The sequence below is a fragment of the Oryctolagus cuniculus genome, chromosome 4, assembly GCF_964237555.1.
Source record: "Oryctolagus cuniculus chromosome 4, mOryCun1.1, whole genome shotgun sequence".
In the NCBI taxonomy this organism is placed as follows: Eukaryota; Metazoa; Chordata; class Mammalia; order Lagomorpha; family Leporidae; genus Oryctolagus; species Oryctolagus cuniculus.
In genome coordinates, this window is record NC_091435.1 from 36,051,445 (window position 1) to 36,072,728 (window position 21,284).

Below are 21,284 nucleotides of genomic sequence, written 5' to 3' on the forward strand. Positions count from 1 at the left end.
GAGAGTTAAGATTTCAATATGTGGAATTTGAACAGACACAAACATACAGACCACAGTAGCCTGCCCCTGAACGGATTCAATTCAGGCAGATAAAGGCCAAGAGATCTGAAAGGTTTAGAAAAAAAGAAATGAAAACCATATATGACTAAGCAAAAATATGCAAGAATATTAACAGTTGACATTGAATTTTGAAATTAAGGTCTTTTTTTTCTCCCTTTCCCAAATTTTCTTAATCATATTAATTCAACAATATAAAATATTTCATTTTTAATTAATTAATTTACTCCAGCAAAGTCAATCTTGATATGAATTCAATATGAGTTTGGAAGTAAAGTGAGTTAACTTTGTTATCATTTGACCCAAGTGTACTCTAAAATTATTCATTGGCTCATGTGGGATTCAGATAATTGGCAACATGTATCACCATTGGGGAATGACTGCTACAGTGTAGACGTTTGTAAATTTCAGACTCAATTTTTATCTTGGATTTTACTATATCATAGACCATTTGGAAGGACCATTTAGTCTGATAATTAACTGTTCCATTACCCAATATTAGGCAGATTGGATATAATTCATACTATCATTTGCACCAAATAGTCATTTCTGCCTCCATGGGCATTTCTGGAAGTAGTATTTAGTTCATGTACTATTAATTTATGTACACTATTATTTTATTCATGTACACTACTAGAACTCTGTTTTACCCTACTGGAGTTTGCTGCTACAATTCTTTGAAAAAAGAGAAACCTCAAAAAGTATTTATGCTAAATGAATCCCACCATCTCCAAATAAGATTCTGTTTTGTCCTTTCCTGGTTAGGATACATTCTCTGGGGAATCTTATGACATGCCAGAATATGAAAAGTACACCACACCAGGATTGTTGAAGAGTCTAAAATCGTAGTTGTTTGGTAACTCAGCTCTTATAACCGAGGCTGACTTTGGGAAGTGATTAGAAATGCTATCATATTAAGTTGTGAACAGCTTAATACGTTATCCCTCTTAGGATTTTTTTTGTTTGTTCTACTTAATACTTTTGGTTGAATACTGTAATCAATACACAATTATTCTTAAGTGTTGAAACTTAACTGAAAAGTGATCGCTGCTAGATATTAGAGTGGGAATAAGAGAGGAAAGAGATGTGCAATTTGGGACATGCTCAAGCTGACTTGCCCCAAATGGAAGAGTTAGAAACATACCAGGGGATTCCAATTCAATCCCATCCAAGGTGGCATGTACCAATGCCATCTCACTAGCCCAAGTGATCAATTTCTGTTCACAATTGATCATAATGATAGGACTAAGAGCTAAAGGGATCACATAAACAAGACTAGTGTCTGCAAATACTAACTGATAGAATAAAAACGGGAGAGAACGATCCAACATGGGAAGTGAGATACACAGCGGACCCATAGAATGGCAGATGTCCTAAACAGCACTCTGGCCTCATAATCAGCCCTTAAGGCATGCGGATCCGGCTGAAAAGCCCATGAGAGTATCTCAGGCATGGAAAGACAAGACACTCTGGCAAAATAAATAAACAAATAAATAAATGACCTAAATGAAAGATCTCTACGAGTGAGATCCCAGTGGAAAGAACAGGTCATCAAAGAAGGAGGTACCTTTCAGAACTTCCACTCTGACTATGACCTTGCCTAAATAAGATCGGAGTCGGTGAACTCAAAAGGCTTCCATAGCCTTGGCAACTCATGACAAGAGCCTAGGGTAATTACTGATGCCATAAACAAGAGTGTCAATTTGTGAAGTCAACAACAGGAGTCACTGTGCACTTACTCCTCATGTAGGATCTCTGTCCTTAATGTGCTGTACATTGTGATTTAATGCTATAACTAGCATTCAAACAGTATTTTTCACTTTGTGTTTCTATGTGGGTGCAAACTGTTGAAATCTTTACTTAATATATGCTAAACTGATCTTCTGTATATAAAGAGAATTGAAAATGAATCTTGATGATAACGGAAGGGGAGAGGGAGCGGGAAAGGGGAGGGTTGCGGGTGGGAGGGAAGTTATGGGAGGGAAGCCATTGTAATCCATAAGCTGTACTTTGGAAATTTATATTCATTAAATAAAAGTTGAAAAAAAAAGAAATGCTATCATATTAAAAAAGGAATCAGAAAATGAATTGTTTTTGTAACTATAAATAATTTGAGATTTGTTTTATATGTGGCTGAATAACACAACCAATGTAAAACTATCATTTATCTTTGCTGCTAGGTTTGTTGTTTGGAGAATACAAAAATACTGCCAAGTGTGAAAATGTAACAAGGGACACAAGATAAAAATAGAAAATCTAAGTCACACTTCTGAGATTTTATTTTAGCATTCATTGAGAGACCTGGAAAAACTTCTGTGCAATAAAATTAAAGGAAAAGATATCTGATTAACCTTTCCTGGGAGTATCTTAACCTAAAAATTATTAATCTTGTACTATTTTGCTTTTTGCTAATATACAATAGTCACTTAGTAAATTTCACAACACTAAAACTGATATTTGTTGCTTGCTACTACGCATTTGAAACTGTTAATTCAGATTTACTTATATAGCATATTCCAGAAACAATGGCATACACTCTTCCTTTTTTCTCAATGATGTGATGTCTTAATGCATTTATTTTCCCTGAATACAGATCAGAGAGTACTCTTTTTTGTTTACATTTGTCATCTAAACACATCTTGGAAAGTTAAAACCAGACAATGTTATCATGAATTTCCAGCATGACAAATGTCCAAAGTTGGCAATCTGCAAACACTAAACCAAACTCATTTACAAACTTTTTTGTTTTTTTGTTTTGACTAGCAGTGGTTTTGACATTTGAAAATAGTGCAAGCAAAACAAAAAAAATAATATTTTATGACACATGAAAAAGATAAAATATTCAAGTTTAATAAAAGATGCTTTGTTGGAGCACAGCCATGCATGTTATGTATTATCTGTGACTGATTCTTCAATACAATGGCACAGTTGAGTAGTTAGAACAGAGACCTTGTGACTTTTGAGACTGAAATAATTATTATCCGGCCTGTGATGGAATAAATTGTGCCCCTTCCAAATTTATATATTGAACCCCTAACCCATAATGTAACTGTGTTTCAAGATAGGGCCTTTAAGAAGGTAATTAATGTCAAATGCCTTAAGGGTGTGTCCCTAATCCAACAGGAATTGTGTCCATACAAGAAGAGGGAAAGATGCCAGAAGTGAGAGCATGAGGAAAAAATGCCATGCACATTCACGGCAAGGACACCAGCTGCAAGCCAAGGAATATGACCTAAAGAGAAACAAAATCTGTCTGCTCTGTCATCGTGAACCAGCCTCTAGAACCATGAGAAAAGAAAGATCTATTGTTTAGGCAACCTAGTCTGTGGAATTTTATTACAACAGCCTACTCAGCCTAATATGTGCTCCCATACAAAATGTTTGCCACTCCCGACCAAGGTGAAAGCCAGAAAAATTTGGAAACTACAAGCTAAAGGGAAAAGCCTGAGAATCTTTATTTGTGTGCTATGCAACCCCAGGTAGGAACCCTATTCAGTGAAAGTAGGATAAATACCAGGAAAGTCCCTTTCTGTTTGCATTCTCTCAGGGAGATAGCAAACTTGGGATGGGGGGCTTTTTTGACTAGGAAGTTATATTGCATCTCGAGTCTGGGTTAACCCATTGCTTTTGCACATGCGTCCCTGTGTGTATGTGCATATTTGTTTCTGCTCACTAGATATAGTTTTCTAGCTAGAATGGAAGGCTTTTGAGTACCACGTTTATATTATTTCTCAATTATCTTTCTACCTATCCACTAAAAAATCTTCATATTTGCCTCTGAAATTATTTTATGCTTCTGAATGTTTTAAGGCATGATTTTTTAAAAAACCAAAAACTGAATGTCATATGATGTAATTTCATAATGTACCACATTTAATATTTTACTTTTTCTCCTTCCTCCAGGAAATATGCACACAGCCACAAGAACACAGAACTGTAGCCCAGAGCTGATAACAAATCAAATCAAACCTAACAGTTCACCTTTCAGATTGACTGCTCTCAAGAAATAGAAAACCTGGGATATTTCAGGATGACAAAGAAATCAGAAATTTTGCCTGTGGCTGAGTCTAGTTAAAAGAAAAAGTAATGTAACTTTCAATGAATTTCACCATATTGTATACTGAGACTAGATTTTTCAAATAGAAGAGAGAGAACAAATTCTTTTCTTGTTCATAAACTCATACAGTATATTGGAAGTAAACTTGGTAATCACCTAGCCTCGTTCATTTTCATAACATAATAGATGAAGAAGCATTTTGGACCATTTGATCTATGCCTTTATCAGTCTGCCTAGGCTGTCACACTACAGTAAACAAAACAGAGTGATTTTCCCTTGTTCTACATGCTCAAGTGGATCAGGGAGTTGGTACTCGGCTCATGGAACAGATAATAATTAATGTATTCCCCTGGAGACTGCGGCTGGTAGAAACTCTATCTCAACCAACCATCTATGAGCACTGAAGCAAACCAAAGAGAGTGCCATCTTGCACAACTGTTTAAATTATTTCTCTACAAGAGTAACATGATATCATTTTCATCATTATACCAGTAGACAAAACAAGTCACAAGGTAACATGACAACTACAAACAGGAACATGCCATCCTGTTGTGCCCAGCAATACAAGGGTACTTATGCACAGTCTCAGTCAGTATCTGCCACAGGCCCCAGAGTTTATGATTTGTCAGGTGCTACAACTCAGCTAACAGTTACCAGAATACATCTTCTCTCTACATGGCAGGGCATAGACACTATGGTTCCAATAGAGTATATGTGTGTGTGTGTATATCTATATCCATCTACATATATATATATATATATATATATATATATATATATGGAGAGCAAGAATCCGCCAGCATTCCCAATCATTAGCTTACTCCTCAAATACCCACAACAGTCTCATAGTGAAGACTGAAGCCAGGAATCAAGAACACAATAGGCTTCCCACAGTCACTTAAGCCTTCATCAATGCCTCCCAGCATCTTCATTAACAGTGTAGTTAAGAACTGATTTTTTGAGAAATAAAGAAAATTGAGAAATCATTGATCAAAATACCCAAAGAAGGGGAGAAGACTCACATTAATAAAATAAGAGTTGGGGGCCAGCACCATGGCGCAGTAGGTTAATCCTCAGCCTGCGGTGCCAGCATCTCATAGGGGTGCCGGTTCTAGTCCCAGCTGCTCCCCTTCCAATCCAGCTCTCTCCTATGGCCTGGGAAAGCAGTAGAAGATGGCCCAAGTTCTTGGGCCCCTCACTCACATGGGAGACCAGGAAGAACCTGGTTCCTGGCTTCGGATCAGCGAAGGAGGAAGTCAAATTATCCCTGCTTGCAGATAACATTATCCTATACCCAAGGAAAGCAAAAGACTTATTGGAATTCATAATAGAGTCTGGCAAAGTTGCAGGATACAAAAATCTACACAAAAAAATCAATAACCTTTGTATACACAAATAGTGCCATGACTAGGAAAGAACTTTTAACATCAGTCCCATTCAGTATAGCTACAAAACATTTTAAATATCTCGAGATAAATTTAACCAAAGATGTAAAAGATCTCTACAATGAAAATTACAAAACATTATGGAAAGAAAAGAAGAAGACACACTGGTGAATAGTATTATTTGTGTATCAGGTTATCTTCACTTTCTCTGTACATTCGTGTACAATGAATAAATATATATATATATTACTTTCCTGTGGCTACCCATAAGATGCTACCTCAAACTGAATACAACAATAGAAATTCATTGTCTCATAATTCAAGAGACAAGAGTTTCAAAATCAAAGAGCTTTCTTTGCCTCTTCTTGATGCCTAAGAATTCCTGGGAATCCCATGGTAGAGACACCAAGGTATTGCATAACTCCAATTTCATGTCAACCTCTCCTCTTCTGTCTGTCAAATCTCACTTCTGTGGACCTTATGAACAACACCAGGAATTGAATTTAGACCCACCAAAATGATAGAAGAAGATTTCTTCATCTCAAGATGCTTAATTACCTAAGAAAGGGTCTTTTTTTCCAAAATAAGGAAACATTCACAGGGTTCAGGAATTAGGATTTGGACAAATCTTTTTGGAGGCTACTACTAATGTCACTACAAAACATTTGTCTTAAATGATTCTTTATTCTACCAATATTTGGGGAGACAAAAATTAATCTATTTTTTAAATTTATTTGACAGGTAGAGTTATAGACAGTGAGAGAGAGAGAGAAAGGTCTTCCTTCTGTTGGTTCACCTCCCAAATAGCCACTACAGCCGGCGCTGCGCCAATCCGAAGCCAGGATCCAGGCACTTCCTCCTGGTCTCCCATGTGGGTGTATGGGCCCAAGCACTTGGGCCATCCTCCACTGCCCTCTCGGGCCACAGCAGAGAGCTGGAGTGGAAGAGGAGTAACCGGGACTAGAACCCGGTGCCCATATGGGATGCCGGCGCCGCAGGTGGAGGATTAACCAAGTGAGCCACGCCACGGGCTCCTAATCTATTTTTTTAGTTTATTGTGGGAGATCCTGTACCTGGCGGGGAGTCTGCCTGCTTAGCCCATCCAGAAAGGCAGCCTGACTGCTGGTAGGTGGTGGGAGCACAGTTATTTCCCCCATCCCCGCCTTCTGCCAATCAGGTAAACTGCTCCCAGGTGTGGCCCAGGCCCACCTGGAAAGCTATTAGTCTACATGACCTTCAAGCTGATTGGGGAAGCATAGCAGTGCCAATATCAGCTTCATCCTGTAGAATTACTATTGCCCTGAATTAGTTACTCCCCCTCTGTCTGCCCTTGAAAAGGTGTGCTAGCTTGTTAATAAAGTAGGCGTGTGCACCGAAACTTGTCTCCCGTGCTTCTTGTCAAAGAGTGCTGTCACCCAACCCATGTTGACAGTGTGCAGGACTCGTAGGATCAGCCTGCAGTTCATTATTAACAAATATTTGGAGGAAGGGATATGAGAGACAAGAGGAAATCTAAATAGAATGAATCAATATTATTTCGGGGTAGGAGTTGTGACACAGTTGATGAAGCTACTGTTTAGGATACCCACATCCCATATTGGAGTGCTTGTTCCAGTCCTGGTACTCCAGTTTCAATCTAGCTTCCTGTGCAGATTGTTGGGAAGCAGCACATGATGGCTCAAGTACTTGAGTCTCTGCAAATCACATGGGAAAGTTTCTGGTTCCTGGCTTTAGGCTGACCTAACCCTGTCTGTTGCAGCCTTTTGGGGGAGTGAACCAGTGGCTGGAAGATAACGCTCACTCACTCTCCCCTCGTCCCACTTTCAAATAAAAAAAAATTTTCAATATATTATTATCTTGCTATGGTTCCTCAGTTCTTTCTTAATGTGGAATTTAGAAAATGAGTGAAACCAAAAGAAATGGCTAAAAAGCCATTAATGCTGTACCGAATGATAAGAACCTTCAGTGTGTTGACTTTGGCCAATAAAAGAAATCTTATTCGATTTCTAAAATATAAACTACATAGGGTGGATATTTTGTGCCACACTGAAGACACAGATTGGGATGCCACATCCGATATCAGAGTGCTAGTTTAGCTTCTAGTTCCAACTTCTTGCAATTGTGCACCCTGAGAGGCAGAAGGAATGACTCAAGTACTTGGGTCTCTTTATCTCATAGGAGACCCATACTGAGTTCCCAGCTCTTCACTTTGGCCTGGCCCAGCTCTACCATTACAGATATTTGGGTAGTGAACGAGTGAAAGGAAGATTCTCTCTCTCTCTCTCTCTACCTCTGTCTCTCAATCTTTTTCAAATAAAATAAAAACATTTAAAAATTTAATATTTTCAAATATAAACTGGGCTTAATGAACTCCAAGGAAGTGTTTTCATAGAGAAGTTGATATACAATTTCAAGATGATACTTTCCATAAATCTTTGAAAGGACTATAAAATTCTCTTTATTTGAAACCCTCTTTCATCAGAAATGTATAAAAGCTTGGAGTAAGATTTTAAATTCTAAAGGACTAAGAATTATTTCATCTTATCAATCCTTGGTTTGTTCTTTGTACAATGGAGATAATATGATAATAATGTTAACACCATATCCATGACCCATGTATGCTGAAATGGTTTCTTAATAAAGATTTAACAAATCATCTATCTTAGAACAGTTAATATCCCAGACTAGAACCCCAGAACTCTAAGTCCCTACTATTGGCGTGTTTTAGTGGCTTGATGCCTGCATCTAGTATATATAATTAAATCTTATGATCATTAAATCTCTAATATATGTAATATAACAATGATATATTCAGAATATACCAGAAGTGTTTTTCAATATATATTTCCAGTCATTCTATCCTAACTGTACAGTTATTCAATAAAGATCCAGTGAATGAACAGGTTGATTATATCTGAAGGCATTTAATTCAATAGGGCTTGAGGAGGGAGAAACACTTTATGAAGAAACATAAATCAGTAAAGTCAAATGCAATAAGCCAGTAATATGATGAAGCTAGAAGAATAATTGTAAACACATTTAATAAGTGGATTAAACACGAGGAATAAATTGTTAAGGAATTCTTAATGATTCATGTTGATAGAATGCCTGAATAACAAAGCAGACAATTAATCAAAGAAAGCAAAAATTAATGTTGGTGATTTGTGGCCTGGAGATCTAATTGGAAATAAAAGTGGACTGGCTCCATCAGGGAAAGAGTGATGGGAAAACATATGGAAAAAAACTACTGTTGCTCTTATTAAAACAGAAAGGCTGCATAAAATCTCTGTGTCAAAATTACTCATTAAATCCAGGGTAAATATTTAAAATTATCTGTTAGAACAATGGACTGTAAGAGAGTGAAAACCTTGCACAAATGATATCACCACACTTGTAACATGCATCTGGCTCTCTAGAGGTTGAGGCCTGGATAGGATGGAAGTTCTGCCCAGATCCTACAACACTGCAGCTATGATCTGTTTGAAGATTATTCTCTATGCTTTTATTTGTTCCCAATTTTTAAAATTTATATAAGGTGAACAAATTTCATATATACAGATTTAGGGGCATATCTCACCTTACCATCCCTTACACCCTCACTTCCACCCTCCTCCTCCCTCGTATCATATTCTTTCTTTTAATTTTGCAATGACATACTTTCAGTTTATTTTAAAATCATAAGTGTAACCCTCCACTAAGTAAAGAATTAAATAATAAAATAAAAAAATTATTTCTCAACTTTGTTCTTACATAAATTATAATTTTAGGGTAATTTTCCAAAAAGACGAGGGCTGCAAATAATAATCAAATCTCAATGATGTATTCCGGCGCCGCGGCTCAATAGGCTAATCCTCCGCCTAGCGGCGCCGGCACACCGGGTTCTAGTCCCGGTCGGGGCGCCGGATTCTGTCCCGGTTGCCCCTCTTCCAGGCCAGCCCTCTGCTGTGGCCAGGGAGTGCAGTGGAGGATGGCCCAGGTGCTTGGGCCCTGCACCCCATGGGAGACCAGGAAAAGCACCTGGCTCCTGGCTCCTGCCATCAGATCAGCGCGGTGCGCCGGCCGCAGCGCGCCGGCCGCGGCGGCCATTGGAGGGTGAACCAATGGCAAAAGAAAGACCTTTCTCTCTGTCTCTCTCTCTCACTGTCCACTCTGCCTGTCAAAAAAAAAAAAAAAAAAAATCTCAATGATGGCCTGTGCCACGGCTCACTAGGCTAATCTTCTGCCTGCGGCGCCAGCACCCCAGGTGCTAGTCCCAATCGGGCTGCCAGATTCTGTCATGGTCACTCCTCTTCCAGTCCAGCTCTCTGCTGTGGCCCAGGAGGGCGGTGGAGGATGGTCCAAGTGCTTGGGCCCTGCACCGCATGGGAGACCAGGAGAAACACCTGGCTCCTGGCTTCAGACCAGCGCGGTGCACTGGCTGCAACGGCCATGGCGGGGGGGGGGGGGGGGGGGGGAGCGGTGAACCAACGGAAAAAGGAAGACCTTTCTCTCTCTCTCTCTCTCACTGTCCACTCTGCCTGTCAAAAAAAAAAAAAAAATCTCAATGATGTACTTTACACACAAATACATTGTTTTTCCATGTTCTTGTTCTTCTGAGATATACTTAGGTTTAAAAATACATTATTTATGAGGCCGGCACTGTGACATAGTGGGTAAAGCTGCTGTCTGCAATGCCAGCATCCCATATGGGCACCGATTTGAGTCCCGGCTGCTCCTCTTCTGATCCAATTCTCTGCTATGGCCTGGGAAAGCAGTAGAAGATGGCCCATGTCCTTGGGCCCCTGCACCCACATGGGAGACCTGGAAGAAGCTCCTGGCTCCTGGCTTCGGATTGGCATAGCTCCAGCCGTGGTGGTCATCCAGGGAGTGAACCATTGGATGGAAGACCTCTCTCTCTCTCTCTCTTTCTGCCTCTCTTCATTTTAAACAAATAAATAAATATTTCAAAAAATAAATTAATTTTGACAGAAATATTTAAGTTAGATATAAATTCCATAATTTCCTTACAATCCAAAGGAAGATTTTCCAAGTATCAAATAAATAGTCTAGCTAAATAATTGGCTTTTATCACTTATCTTTTATGCATATATGGCTTTAAAATAAATTTAGAAAGGAAGAAATTTAAAATTTATATGAAGAATTATAGTTAAAGCAATTTAGACTACATAAGCCCTTCACACTTAATTAGATGGCACAATGCCAGAGTTACCAAATGATCCTTCCCTATAATGTTCCTTCCTGGTCCTCTGTCGGATTTGTCTCTTGTGTTTCCAGGTTGACCCTTCCTCTGATAGTATGCCTCCTCACTATTGAGCTACCATTTGCCAAAATAAATTAAAAATAAAAAACTCTGCCACATTTTGGTAACAACCCTTTCCCTTAGAAGATTCTGTGTCGGGCTTAGGTGAAGACTCCAAGTGGATGGCCAGTGGGAGCGTTACAGGCTGTCCCTGTCTCCCTTGATGTTCCTGTTTTCTTCTGGGAAGGAGGGGTTTGGATCTTCTAAGTCCATTTTTAAAAGGGTCCAAAATATGTCCCTGACCATTTATTGTTCTGTTTCAAAGAGCATGCAGGGCCGGCGCCACAGCTCACTAAGCTAATCCTCCGCCTGCAGCACTGGCACCCCAGGTTCTAGTCCCGGTCGGGGTGCCGGATTCTGTCCCAGTTGCTCCTCTTCCAGTCCAGCTCTCTGCTGTGGCCCGGGAGTGCAGTGGAGGATGGCCCAAGTGCTTGGGCCCTGCACCCGCGTGGGAGACCAGGAAGAAGCACCTGGGTCCTGGCAGTACGCCGGCTGCAATGTACCGGCCATAGCAGCCACTTGGAGGGTGAACCAACAGAAAAAGAAGACCTCTCTCTCTCTCTCTCTCTCTCTCTCTAACTCTGCCTGTAAAAAAATAAATTTTAAAAAAAGGAGCATGCAGAGATACCCTGTTCACATGTCCCCCATCACTAACCAGGGTACTATGCTATGAATGTGTCTCTTTAAAAGCATGTGTTGAAACTTAATCCCTAGTGCAAAAGTTTGGAGGGGTGAGACCCTTAAGAGGGGATTTTTTCATCAGAATCCTGCCAATATGAATAGATTAATACTGTTATTGAAGGACTGGGTTGGCTATAAAACCTAGAGTCTGACCTACTTTCTCTCTCTCTCTCTCTCTCTCTCTCTCATACACACACACACACACACACACACACACGAAGAGCACTTCACTCTTCTACCTTGGGTGACTGAGCATGAAAGCCCTCTCCAGACGCCACCCTCCGTCTTGGACTTCCTAGCCTTCCAGAAGGATGAATAAACAGATTTTTATTCTTTATAAAGTATCCAGCATCATGTATTTGATGACAGCAGCAGAGTATAATCACTTTCAGAATCCCTCACTTTTATACATGCTTTACCCCAATCTGGTCACTGTGGAATCCTTTCTTGTTCACAGTTCTGTCCACTGAGCATGAGCTTAGGGAATGGTCCAAGTCACCTAGGATCTTTGAGAATGTACTGTATCAAGTCCTTCAATTTCTATCATACAGACAGGTGCCAAAAATATTCTTCAAACTACAACTCTTCTTCCCAGTTAACAAGTCCTCATCATTGCTTAAAAGCTTATGGTGAAACACATAATAATATCGGTTATAATAAAGCATTTAATGTCTAACTATTAGTGATAACATTTTCTTATCTCTGTTTCCATAACACCTGTGAATCTGTTGCATGAATTACACTGTATTATCAATGTCCATCTATATATTACCTCCAGCAGCACTTTAAAACTTCTTAAAAGGCTATAAACATTTTTTTCACCTTTATGTTACTATTGACTATATCCTTCCTTGAAAGTCATCTCTTTCATAAGAATTGGACAAAAGCTGCTTGAGCATACATGTCAACAGTGCTTTGCTGACTGAGATGTTATCCAGTGCTACTTAATCCTTGCCTAGGATGTTAGAAGATCTCACACATAACTGAGTGAATTGGGCTATCATCACAGTTCTGTTCAAGTACAGTAATATTCCCTCATAACCGTGTTTGAAAAACTCAGCAAGATGTCATCTCAAAGTCACTATGTATATTGGCCATGAGGCAGGCATGCTCTTAGAACTCAAAACATCCTTCACTTGATCTTAGCCAAAAGGCCAAGAAGCAATCAAAACATCCTTCAACAATCCTCTTCTTGGGGTAGGCGTTGTATTGCAGCAGGGTAAGCCACAGATTTGGATCCCTGAATCCCATATCAGAGTGCTGGTCTGAGTTCTAGCTGCCAAGTACTTTGAATCCAATTTCCTGTTACGTGCCTAGGAGGGATCATACAATGAACCAAGTATTTAGGTCCCTATCACCATGTGGGAGACCCAGATGGAGTTCCTGGCTCATGATTTTAGGCTGGCCCGATCCCAGCAGTTGTGGGCATTTACAAAGTGAATCAGCATTTAGAAGACAGATCAAATTTCCCTGTTTTCTCTCTATGATTTTCCCTCATTTTGTTACTCTGCCTTTTAAATATTTATATAAATTTACCTCTACACACTCCTCTCTAGCATGAGAAACAATAAGGATTCTAAGAGAAATTCTTAAATTTCTCACATTTACCAACTTATAATCTTGTGCAATATTTGTGCTTGAATGTTGCACATAAACTTGACAAGTTGTTCTTTGTATGTTAAAGATGACTACATTTTTAAAGATTCATGGATTGATTTATTTATAATATTTATTTCTCTATTTGAAAGGCAGAATTATAGAGAGGCAGAGAGAGAGAGAGAGAGAGCACTCTTCCATCTGTTGGTTCACTCCCCAAATGGCCCCAATGGCCAGAGCTGGGCCAATCCTAAGCCAGATGCCAGGAGCTTCTTCTGGGTCTCCCATGTGAATGCAGGGGCCCAAGGAGTTTATCCATTTTCTACTGCTTTCCCAGGCCATAGCAGGAAACTGGATTGGAATGGAGCAATCAGGACTTGAACTGGTTCCCATATGGGATACTGTACTGCAAGTGGTGGCTTTACCCCCTAAGCCACAGTACCAGCCCCATGATTATATTTTTATTGAAATTTTTCTTTGGAAGAAAGTAGAACAGGCAGGTAGTTTTAGTAAAATACCAAAGTTTCTTATCAAAATGAGGGGTTGTTTGGACAGACTTGTGGATAAAATGGAATAGCCATCTTCAGACCAAATGAGAATTGAGACTATATGGTTGGGTTCTTATAGGTATAAGATGGTCAGGTAATCAGAGAAAGGGATTTAAAAAAAAAAAAAAAAACTGATGAAACAAGGTAATGTTGAGAACACTTAGTTGTCTCAGATGTGGGAAACTCAGAGAGTAGGATTCCTTAGATGAAACATGGTTCCTTAAAAGAAACAGAGAAAGCTTTGGATTTTCCCTCCAAACTTTATTCTTACATAAATCATAATTTTAGGAAAATTTTCCTTATCATTTTAATACATATATATGGATAAAGCTGAATTCACGTAAGGTTCCAGGGATGACTTAGACAACGGATGCTAGGCTAACCAATGCTTGCTTGCCTTTTTTTTTTTTTTTTTTCCCAAAATGACTAGTTCAGAGATTGGAGTATGACCTGAATTAGAATAAGAACACTAAGAGTTAATGATGGGACTTTGGCATGAATGGTGAAATACCCTTTGGTAAACTGTATGTTAAAATGATATGACATTGGGGCCGGCGCTGTGTGGTGCTGTGCTGTAGGTAGGTTAAGCATCTGCCTGCGGCGCTAGCATCCCATATCGGTGCCAGTTCTAGTCCGGCTGCTCCACTTCCAATCCAGCTCTCTGCTATGGCCTGGGAAAGTAGTGGAGCATGAGCCAAGCGCTTGAGTCTTTACAGCCATGTGGGAGATCCAGAAGAAGCTCCTAGCTCTTGGCTTCAGTTCTGTCCAGCTCCGGCTGTTGTGACCATTTGGTAGTGAACCAGCAGATGAAAGACGTCTCTATGTCTCTTCCTCTGTCTGTAACTCTGCCTCTCAAGTAAAATAAAATTTAAAAAAACTGATGTGACGTTAAAGCTGGCAGCCACCACCACTAGGAGGAGGCATAGAACTAGGCTAAACTTGAGAAAGCAGAACTGAAAATGGTGATATTTTTGAAGACCTAGGTCAGTAGATCTGAAATGAACTTAAGACTATTTATTTGCAAAGATCTCCTCCTTAATATTATTAAGTCAGAGTTGTAACTTTAATAGTTTTAATTTAAAATTCCCAACTGATATGCCCTGAGATAAAAGCATTCCTTCTGGATTGTCTGTTGGTAGAAATAAATAAAATATCTCTTTTTCTGCCATGTTTCTGTGCCACCACACTGGTGTGCATGAACGTCCTGGCTGATGATCTGAAAAGCATCAACAATGCTGAAAAAGGGGGCAAACACCAGGTTCTTATTAGGCCATGCTCCAAACTCATCGTGAGGTTTCTAACTGTGATGAAGAAGCATGGCTACCTTCGCAAACTTGAAATCACTGATGATCACAGAGCTGGGAAAATTGTTATGAAGCTCACAGACAACTTAACCAAATGTGGGGTGATCAGGCCCAGGTTTGATGTGCAGCTGAAAGATCTAGAAAAATAGTAGAATAATCTGCCTCCATCCCACCAGTTTGGTTTCCTTGTACTGGCAGCCTCAGCTGGTGTGATGGACCATGAAGAAGCAAGACGAAAATACACAGGAGAGAAAATCTTGGGATTCTTTTTCTAGGGATGTAATCCACACATACAAATTAAAGCTCAATAGGGAGACTACTGATGCCATAGACAGGAGTGTCAATTGGTAAAGTCAACAACAGGAGTCACTGTGCACTTACTCCTCATGTAGGATCTCTGTCCTTAATGTGCTGTGTATTGAGATTTAATGCTATAACGAGTACTCAAACAATATATTTCACTTTGTGTTTCTATGGGGGTGCAAACTGTTGAAATCTTTACTTAATGTATACTAAACTGATCCTCTGTAAAAAAAAAAAAAAAAAGAAAAGAAAAAGAAAAGAAATTATCAACTCCCAACTTGACTCTCACTGGGATTAAACATGACAATAGGTCTGATCTGATTTCATCATCATTTAAAAAAAATCATCTATTATTGTTCTGTGTTGGAGCAAACTGTTGAAATCCTTACTTAATGTATACTAAGCTGATCTTCTGTATATTAAGATAATCGAAAATGAATCTTGATGTGAATGGAAGGGGAGAGGGAGTGGGAAAGGGGAGGGTAGTGGGTGGGAGGGACGGTATGTGGGGGAAGCCATTGTAATCCATAAATCGTACTTTGCAAATTTATATTCATTAAATAAAAGTTAAAAAAAATTAAAGCTCAATGGACAAAAAAAGAAAAAAAAAGAATTTAAAGAAAAAAAAAGATAAAATACCAAGGAAAAGGATAAACCATGGTATCGGTAAATAGACCTAAATTTTTGCATAAAATTCCATGAAACTTGAATGAAAAAAATCTCAGAATGAGATTAATCATTACTCCCAAGGTTATAATGCTAGGAATTTAATAAATGTTAGTTTGCCTCTTTCCTGAAAAATGTCCCCCTAATGAACTGGAAGCACTTAGTGATAAAGTGAAGGAAGGCTGTTTCCAACACTCCCATTGCATTCATGTATTTAACAAGTTACCTGAGTGACCTCAGGCAGACATTTCCAACTGTGACATAACATTTGCATGGGCTACAGTTGAGGTGAAATATTGGGGTGTTTTAGTTAAGATATTGCTAGAAGTTATAATAACTGGACATTCCAATGACACAGCAGTGTAGTAGTTTATTTTTTCCTTATGTAATAGCAAGGCTTAATATTTATAGTTAGTAGCTGGTTCTTTCCAGTGGGAAGATTTAGCCAGCAATTCTCTCCTCACTCACTTTTTTAATAATATTCGCTCCAAAGTGCCGCATTTTTATTTGCCTTCCATTGGCGAGAACTACTCTCATATGGCCACAGTTAGACACAAAGTAAGCTTGGATATTTACTCCATAGCTGAATGGCTGCTTCCCAGGAACTATCCTATGAAAGGGATATTCATTTTACGTTAGCCAGCTTTGCTACCAGTTTAAGTCATTGGCCTGCATTTCCAGCCATGAGCAAGCATATTCATTTACCAAACTGTGCAATGAACATAATTCTTATGTGTGTCATAAAAAGATTAGGAAGTATCCAGCTAAGCTACTACTACTTATTAGTACCTGTGTCCTTGAAGTTCTCTTATGGGACTCATTTCACAAAATCCTCTAAGTATTCAATTGTTGGATTAGGCCTAATTCCATTTCTAACACTTCCTTTTTCTCCCTTTATCATTTGGTTGAGCATGTGTCCATCTAAGATTCATGTTGGAGTTCCCGTAACAAAAAATTAACAAGAAAAAGCAAACAAATGTATTTAATATAATTTTTATGTGACATATCAGCATTTATTAGGAAATAAGGACCCTTAATAAAGACCAAAAGAGAGATACCTATGTATTTTTTGTGTGCTAGGTTTGATGTGGAAATGACTAGTCAAGTTTCCAAGACACAAAAGACAATCAGGAAAGATATGGCTCTCCCTGGGAGGGAAAGGATCAATAACAAATGAATACATCAAAGTCATACATAACCAGAGTCACAATCCAAACAAGAGAATTTTAACCTACTAATCTTAATTTGGAAAAGAAAAGAAAAGCAAAATATTTTGTACCTTCTTCTCAGAGCCAGGCAGTACAGAGAGATCTGGGAGAGCTCATCTTGGCAAGAATTCTGATCTTCCAAAGGCTCCAGTGGCAATGGCAGTCTCTTGGCCATTCCTCTCTGGGTGAGAAACTATAAATGAAAAAATATCTTTTATTTCCATCTTAGGTTCATGGCTGAGGTCCCCATAATAAAAGCCATTAACAAAATAAAAGCATAAAACTGATTGAATAAGTAAGTTTTAGAAGACATGGGAGATTTTGTGAGTGAATGCTCAAACAAAAACCTGTGCAGTTTTTAAAAAGATTTATTTAATTGAAAGGCAGAGTTAGAGAGAGAGAGGGAGAGATAGAGAAAGCTCTTCCATCCAGTGGTTCACTTCTCAGTGGCCACAATGGGCTGGGCCAGGCCAAAGTCAGAAGCCAGGAAATTCATCTGGGTCTCTCATGTGAGGGCAAGGGCCCAAGAAATTGGGCCATCTTTTGCTGCTTTCCTAGGCACATTAGCAGGAAGCCAAATTGGAAGCGAAGTAGATGGGACTCAAACTGACACCCATATGGGACACTGGCACTGGCAATGTAGGCAGTGGCTTAACCTGCTGACAAGTATGCAATTGTGAAGAAATACAGTTGTAAAGGAAGAGGGACCTAATGGTAATCACAGGAATGAACTGGTGGGAATTTAGCAAGCCCTGTTTGTTCAAATTCCTCTCTGCGTATTTAATAAAATTATTCTTTTTTAATTTTGTTCCAGGTAAAGGATGACATTTGTCGAATAGATATCCTCTGACCTGGAAGGTCAGAGATTCCTTGCTGGGTATTATGAAAGAAAGTGACATCTCTGCTGTTTATTCAAACACTAAGGTGCCATGCTATGGGAAAACATGTCCTGAAACACCCCCATAGCACCCTCTGGTTCCCTTTCCTCTTCAGCTTGCCTCTATTAGGTAGCCATCCCATGTTCATCCATCTCTTCTATCTTTATCTATGCTGAGACCTGTTAACAGATGATGGCATTGATTTATCTCATCATCAGGACTCACATTAGGGTAAGGCAGTTATCCAGGTACCAAATAGAGAAAGTATCAGTCCAAGTTTTTATGTCAAAATCAATTCAGCCTTCAATATGTAAGCAGCTTTATTGAAAGGGGCAGATAAAGACATGAAAATGCCTTTACAGAGAATTTTCTATAAAATAAAAATGAAAAAAAAATTTTATCTTTTTCTGTTTATCTTCATCTATATCATAGTTCCTAAATACTTCTTTTGTGTAAGACAATAAAAATGTATTATCTAGGACAGCTAGCTCCTTTAACAAATATACTCAGAATATCTATAGCTAAGACGGTTTTTGGTCAAAGTGGAATTATTCCATCACTCAGAGTAAAACCCTACATCATTAACATGCATTGAATGGCTTCTTATTTTCTTTATGCATTGCCCAGGCTTCTTCATAAATGTTATGGTTTGGATAGGGTTTAAATATGTCCATACTTATATCCAAAGGCTCACGTGCTGCAAACTTCAGGCCTGGTGTAGTGATGGTAAGAGATACTAGAGCATTCAGAAGGAGAGCTAGTGACAGATAGCTGGTTCACTTAGAGCAACACCTTCAGAAAACATTAGTGTCATTCTTGCAGGAGGAGGTGAATGTTTTTGTGTGTGTGACAGTTCTCATGAGAATGGGCTATTATAAGGAAATTAGGAACTTCTCTTGAATCCTTTTTTTTTTCTCTGTATATGCCACTTAACACTCTCACACGCACTCCTCACATTGTGATGCCATCTCCCATAAGGCCCTTTCAGAGTCAAAAGAAAGAAGCTGCCATGCTCTTTAACAACCACAACTGGGAACTAAATGTGCCTGTTTGCTTTGTAAAGTACCCAGCCTCAGGCATTTTATTATAGCAATAGAAAATGACAATAATTATATACTATGCTGTATCTTGACTAAACCTAACACATAATTGAGTGGTTAAATAACTATCGTTTCAAGCAGACAGTCCAGAACTTTGCATTCCTTCTTATGGTTGGAAGGATTTGTTTCACATAGTAAATCAGGGATCCAGGACTCAGACAATAGATCATTTTGAACACTTTATTTTCCAGGTCTTTCTGAGCATTATTATCCAAGGTAAGAGGAGAGAGGAGCACAGAAATTCTCACTATGGAGGATTTGGGGGACCAGCTTTAGAAGGGCCACGCATCACCTCTGGTCTCCTCCCATTAGTTCAGTCTCAGTCCTTAAACTGCACCTGATCACAGGGAGACTTGAAAAGTGATATGGCTATGGAAATGAGTTTACTGTACAGCTCAGGAATCTGCCACACTGTGACAGATAGCCTGTATTTAAACTTTTCAAAAGAACTCTATCCATTTGTCTTACATACTGTATTAAGTTCAGGCTTCACTCTTCAGTCTAGCATCAATTCCCTCCTAATCTTAACAAATTAATTTCTCAGCACACCCCGTGAAGGCCTTCTTTTTCATCTAATTTACTTTCCATTCACCAGTCCTATTACCTTGACTTTCATAGGTCATTTCAGTTCACTGCATCTGGATATATCCCTGTGTCTTCCATCAACTCCTAATCCTTTCAAAACATGACTTAACACTCATCTTTTCTTGAAGATTTTTCAAGATGCATAAAGCTATATCTCTGACCATGCTCACATAAATAGCCTCTCAATAATACCAATTTCCCCTCTCCTTTCTAACCTCATATTTCTGGGAGCCCCGGTAAGGATAATAGGTAGAGGTATAAATTCATGAACAAGATTAGTAATCTGTGAGCCTAAGGTGGAACCTTCCATCAACAGTCATTTGATTATATTGACATTCATCCAAGGCCTATGGACTTCTTCATAAATTAATGCTAACTTCTGGTCCTAACCTATCAAATTGTTAGGGGGTTCTTTAATCTTTGTATGGATTTCTCCATAGTTTTTATTTTCTTTCAGTTTATTTTATTTAGAATAGTAGGAACAGATGAAGAAATCTGGAGGAAAAAATATCACAAAATTTTAATATATATAAACATATTATAAATAATATACATTAAAAATATAATTATATTTTACATATTATAATATAAATATAATATATAAATAATTGTGATATAAATATTATATTTATATATTCTAAATATAATATATAAATGAATATATAATGTATAATATATTATAAATATAATATATATGCCTTTCAACCATATTAAAATGCTTCAAAAATTTGTACATATATTCATACACAAATATGTATGTATAAAATATATACATCCATTTTGAGATATATACCTCAGAGATATGTCTTCAAAGTTTTCCTTCTACTTTTTAGTTATGTCTTTAGACTAAATAGCTTACCCTTAAAAAGTATGTATATCCTTCTTTTAACTTTTTTAAAAATTAACCTCTTTTATAAAGTAAAGGGATAAGCTAGAGAACTGGTTGTAGGAATCTAAGTAGAAAGTGAATAAAATGTAGAGATGAAATTTAGAAAAACAAAGGTCAAATACTCTGGAATACTAAAAGTGAAACCTACCTATGGAATTTTCTACTTCAGAAGAATTGATGGGATTTTGTGGACTTCATTATAGCATTTCCACTTCAGATTTTAAATTTTCACATAAATCATTTTCACTATCATGCACATGGATTAAGGGTACTCTTCCCAGTAGAAGAGCACACAATTATTCTCCAAATAAAAATATTCCAGGAGGTACAGTGGATTAATATGCTGGTTTGGTGGTCCACGTCCTATATTGGAATACATGGGTTCAATTCCCATCTCAAGCTCTTGACCTGAGTGCCAATTGCACTCTAGGAGGCAGTAGATTATGGTCCAACTACTTGCGTCCTTGCCTCCCACACAGGAGACATGGATGGAGTTCCAAGCACCTGAACTCAGTGGGGCCCAACCCCAGCTGTTATAGACATTTTGGGAATGAAACTATCTGAAAGATCTCCCTTCTCTCTGTTTCTGTCTTTCTTCTTTTCAAATTAAATAAATTATCAAAAAAAAAAAAAAAGAAAAAGTACTGTATGCAAAATTCTCCATCAAATTGAATTTCTTAACATCAAGCCTGAGTCCCTGTTTGTCACATCAATGTCAAACTCAATGG

At 38.4% G+C, this 21,284-nt stretch overlaps 1 pseudogene; it reads left to right on the forward strand.

Annotated features, from left to right (window-relative positions):
- The first annotated feature begins 14,812 nt into the window (after positions 1-14,812).
- On the forward strand, positions 14,813-15,202 carry LOC100344495 (small ribosomal subunit protein uS8-like; annotated as a pseudogene).
- Positions 15,203-21,284: the final 6,082 nt, after the last annotated feature.